Source organism: Otolemur garnettii, unplaced genomic scaffold (genome assembly GCF_000181295.1).
Source record: "Otolemur garnettii isolate 467f Iridium unplaced genomic scaffold, OtoGar3 scaffold00174, whole genome shotgun sequence".
Classification (NCBI taxonomy): domain Eukaryota; kingdom Metazoa; phylum Chordata; class Mammalia; order Primates; family Galagidae; genus Otolemur; species Otolemur garnettii.
Window position 1 is genome coordinate 1,610,319 of NW_003852569.1, and position 5,461 is coordinate 1,615,779.

Consider the following 5,461-nt stretch of genomic DNA (forward strand, 5'->3'; position numbering starts at 1 on the left):
TTTTTTTTTTTGGTTGCAGCCATCATTGTTGTTTGGTGGCCTGGGCTGGATTCAAACCCGCCACCTTAGGTGTATGTGGCTGGTGCCTTAGCCACTTGAGCCACAGGTGCTGAGCCCAAGACAATTTTTCTTTCTTTCTGTCTTTCTTTTTTAGAGACGGAGTCTATGTGGCCCTTGGTAGAGTGCCATAGGGTCACAGCTCACAGCAACCTCCAATTCCTGGGCTTAGGCGATTCTCTTGCCTCAGCCTCCCAAGTAACTGGGACTACAGGCGCCCTCCACAATGCCTAGCTATTTTTTTTTCTTGCAGTTTGGCTTGGGGCCAAGTTTGAACCTGCCACCCTTGGTATACAGTGCCAGCGCCCTACTCATTGAGCCACAGGCGCCGCCCAGGACAATTTTTCTTATTCTTTTCTTTTCTTTTTTTTTTTTTTTAGATACAGTGTCCCACCTTATCACCCTTTGCAGAGTCCTGTGGCGTCACAGCTCACAACAACCTCCAACTCCTGGGTTTAGGCAATTCTCCTGCCTCAGCCTCCCGAGTAGCTGGGACTACAGGTGCCTACCAGAACACTGGGCTATTTTCTTTGTTGCAGTTTGGCCAGGGCCTGGGGCCAGCACCCTACCCACTGAGCACAGGCACTGCCTTTTTCCTCTCCTCTTCCCTCCCTGTCCTCTTCCTCTCCTCTCCTCCCCTCTCCTTTCCTTTTCTTTCCTTTTCTTTTTTTTTTTTGAGACAGAGCCTCGAGCTGCCATCCTGGGTAGAGTGCTATGGCATCAGAGCTCACTGCAACCTCCAACTCCTGGGCTCAAGCAAGTCTCCTGCCTCCTCCTCCCAAGTAGCTGGGACCACAGGCGTCTGCCACAATGCCCAGCTATTTTTTGGTTGTAGCTGGCATTGTTGTTTGGCGGGCCCGGGCTGGATTCAAACCCGCCACCTTAGGTGTATGTGGCTGGAGCCTTAGCCACTTGAGCCAAAGGCGCCTAGCCTCCTTTCCTTTTCTTTCTTGAGACAGAGTTTCACTTTGTTGCCTTAGGTAGGGTGCTGTGGCTTCACAGGTCACAGCAATCTCAAACTTCTGGGCTCAAGCGATTCACTTGCCTTAGCTTCCTGAGTAGCTGGAACTATAGGCGCCTGCCACAACACCCAGCTATTTTTTAGAGATGGGGTCTCCCTCTTCCTCAGGCTGGTCTTGAACCCATGAACTCAGGCAATCCACCCACCTTGGCACCCCAGAGTGCTAGGATTACAGGTGTGAGGCCCCACACCCAGCCCTAATGTTTGTTTGTTTCTTTCTTTTTTTTTAAGAGACAGGGTCTTGCTGTTGCTCAGGCTGGTCATTCTGATTTTGTGACAAAAATACCTCATAGGTGGCATCATGTATTTCCTGTTGAAGCACAGAATATCTGGCCATCTCTCCTTTTGTGTTGAAATGATTGATTAGTGGGTTAAATTTCTATCAGTCTAATCTATCTATTGTCAAGTTTTTTTTTGAGACAGAGCCTCAAGCTGTCACCCTGGGTAGAGTGCTATGGCATCACAGCTCACAGCAACCTCCAATCCCTGGGCTTAAGCGATTCTCCTGCCTCCGCCTCCTAAGTAGCTGGAATTACAGGCGCCCGCCACAACACCTGGCTATTTTTTGGTTGCAGCTGTCATTGTTGTTTGGCAGGCCCATGCTGGATTCGAACCTGCCAGCTCAGGTGTATGTGGCTGGCGCCTTAGCTGCTTGAATCACAGGCGCCAAGCCCTATTGTGAAGTTTTTTTAAGTCTCATTTAATGATTTTAGCAGCCATTGATCATAGCTTAAGTCATTTGTCATTGTAGGTTACAAATTGGTATTATTCCAATTTTATCATTCTTTCTGAATTTACTGGCTGGAATTCTATACGGTTTTATTCATCAACTATTTTATTATCCTGAAGCAAATTCCTAAGGAAAAGCAAGATAAATACTTGACTCTCTTCTTTTATTTTCCAGTTTTCAGAATAATGAGATGGTATCCTAGCATCTTCCAAACATGACTGGTGAAAGTTGTATGTGTATGTTATCACAAATGTTCAGATTTCAACATGTTTGGCATATTTTAATTCATTTCAATTACTGCTCCTTTTGTTACTCAAATTGTTCCATCTTTGGCCAAAGGATGCTTCTTGACACTATATTACTTTTTTTTTTTTTCTGCAGTTTTTGGCTGGAGCTGGGTTTGAACCCACTGCCTCTGGCATATGGGGTCAGCACCCTACTCCTTTGAGCCATTGGCACCGCCCGGCACTATATTACTTTTTATTCTGAGGTAATTGTATATTCATATACAGTTACAAGAAATAATACAGACAAATCTCATGTACCCTCCACCCATATCCCTCCAGTGGCACATCTTGCTTAATCATGGCACAACAGCACCAGGAGATTGACATTGATAAAGTCCACCAATTCTATAATCCTGTCATTTCAAGAATATTATGTAAATGGAATCATACTATACGTAATCCTTTGAGACTGACTTTTTTTTTTTTGAGACAGAGTCTTACTTTGTCATCCTCAGTAGAGTGCTATGGTATCATAGCTCACAGCAACCTCAAACTCTTGGACTCAAGCGATTCTCTTGCCTCTGCTTCCCCAATAGTTGGAACTACAGGTGACCACCACAACACCCAGCTATTTTTTTAGAGATGAGGGCTCACTCTGGCTCAGGCTGGTCTTGAACCCGTGAGCTCAGGCAATCTACCCACCGTGGCCTCCCAAGTGCTAGGATTATAGGCATGAGCCACTATGCTTGGCCTCTGAGACTGACTTTTTTTTTTTTTTTTTTTTGAGACAGAGCCTCAAGCTGTCCCCCTGGGCAGAGTGCCGTGGCATTACAGCTCACAGCAACCTCCAACTCCTGGGCTCAAGCGAGTCTCCTGCCTCCGCCTCCCAAGTAGCTGGGACCACAGGCACCCGCCACAACGCCCGGCCATTTTTTGGTTGCAGCCGTCATTGTTGTTTGGCGGGTCCAGGCTGGGGATTCAAACCTGCCACCTTAGGTGTACGTGGCTGGCGCCCTAGCCTGTTGAGCTATAGGCGCCGAGCCAGACTGACTTTTTTCATTTGGAATAATTCCCTTCAGATCCATCCAAATTGTGTGTACCAATGACTAATGCCCATTCCTTTTTTTTGCAGTTTTTGGCCGGAGCTGGGTTTGAACCTGCCACCTCAGCCTATGGGGCTGGGACCTTACTCCTTCGAGCCACAGGCACCGCCCTGCCCATTCCTTTTTATTGCTGAGTAGTATTCTATGGTGTGGACACACCCACAGTTTGTTTAATCACTCACCCACTGAGGGACATTTGGGCTGCTTCCAATTTTTGGCTATTTCCAGTAAAGCTTCTATGAATAACTGTGTACATGTTTTCATGTGAACGTACATTTTCAGTTGTCCAGGATAGAAGACCAAGAGTGTAACTGTACAAAGAACTACCTAACTATTTTCCACAGTGGCTGTTCCATTTTACATTCACCAGCAATCTAGGAATAATCTGTCTCTCTGCATTCTTGCCATCTCATGTTACCACTATTTTTTATTTTAGTCATTTTGATAGGTATGTAGTGATAATCACGTTATGATAATGTTGGCCATCTTTTCATGTATTTACCTTTATATAAACTCTTTGATAAAATGCCTGTTTGTGTCCTTTGCCCTTTTGCTTTTCTTTCTTTTTTTTGAGACAGAGGCTCACTATGTCACTCCTGGTAGAGTGCCGTGGCATCACAGCTCACAAGAACCTCCAACTCTTGGGCTTACGCGATTCTCTTGCCTCAGCCTCCCAAGTAGCTGGGACTACAGGTGCCCACCACAATGCCCGGCTACTTGTTGTTGTTGTTGTTGTTGTTATCATTATTGTTGTTTAGCAGGTCTTGGCTGGTTTTTTGTTTTTGTTTTTGTTTTGAGACAAAGCCTCAAGCTGTCACCCTGGGTAGAGTGCCACAGCATCACCACTCATAGCAACCTCCACCTCCTGTGCTTAAGCGATTCTCTTGCCTCAGCCTCCCAAGTAGCTGGGACCACAGGAGCCTGCCACAATGCCTGGTTACTTTTTGGTTGCAGTTGTTATTGTTGTTTGGCAGGCCTGGGCTGGATTTGAACCTGCCAGCTCAGGTGTATGTGGTTGGCACCTTAGCCACTTGAGCCACAGGCGCTGAGCCCCAAAATTAATTTGCTAAGAAATGATTTTTTTTTTTGAGACAAAGTCTCACTTTGTCATCCTTGGTAGAGTGCCCTGGCGTCATAGCTCACAGCAACGTCAACTCTTAGGCTTAAGCGATTCTCTTGCCTCAGCCTCCCACTTAGCTAGGACTATGGGCGCCCACACAATACCTTGCTATTTTTAGAGATGGGCTCTCACTCTTGCTCAGGCTGGTCTCAAACCCTTAAGCTGAGGAAATTCACCTGCCTCGGCCTCCCAGAGTGCTGGGATTACAGGCGTGAGCCAATGCACCTGGCAGTTTCTCTATTTTTAATAGAGATGGGGGGTCTCAATCTTGCTCAGGTTGGTCTTGAACCCCTGACCTCAAGAAATCCTCCCTCCTCAGGCGTCCAGAGTGCTAGGATTACAGGCATGAGCCACCACACCGGCCTGCACACTGTATATTTTCTTCTTTTAGCTCTTTTAGCTTCTAAAGTTCATCCATGTGGCTGTGCAGCTGCAACCCTCTCCCCTGCTCTATGACATTCCATCAAATGAGTATATCACAACTCTTACTCTACTGTTGCTGGAAAAAGGGTTGTCCCCAGTTTTTGTTAACACAAGCAGGGAGACTATGAACTGTGCTGCCTATGTCTTTAGGACATATGCCTCGGAATAAGATTGCTCAGGTATTAAGCTTATGCTGAGATAGTCACCTTTCAACTTCAACTGGTAAAAAATTATTTTCCAAAACAGTCTACTAAAAGTAGACCTTCCATTTGATCCTATAATCCCATAACTAGGTATCTATCCAGAAGAAAAAAAAATAAGCTGAGTTCAGTAGTTCATTCCTGCAATCCTAGCACTATGGGAGGCCAAGACAGGTGGATCTCTTGAGTTCAAGACAAGCCTGAGCAAAATTATGACCCTATCTCTACTAGAAAAACTAGCTGAGTATTGTGGCAAGCACCTGTAGTCCCAGCTACTTGGGAAGCTGAGGCAAGGGGATCATTTGAGCCCAAGAGTTCGAGGTTGCTGTGAGCTAGGATGCCATAGCACTCTTCCCTGGGCATAGAGTGAGACTCTGTCTCAAAGAATAAAAAAAAGAAGAAGAAGAAAAAAATCATTTTAACACAACAACATTTGTACTAGATTGTTTATCAGAGCTCAGTTTACAATTATCAAATGTAGAAACAACCCAAGTGTCCATCAACACATGAATGGATTAACAACCTGTGGTATATGTATATCATGGAATAATATTCAGCCATAAAAAGATGGAGACTTTAC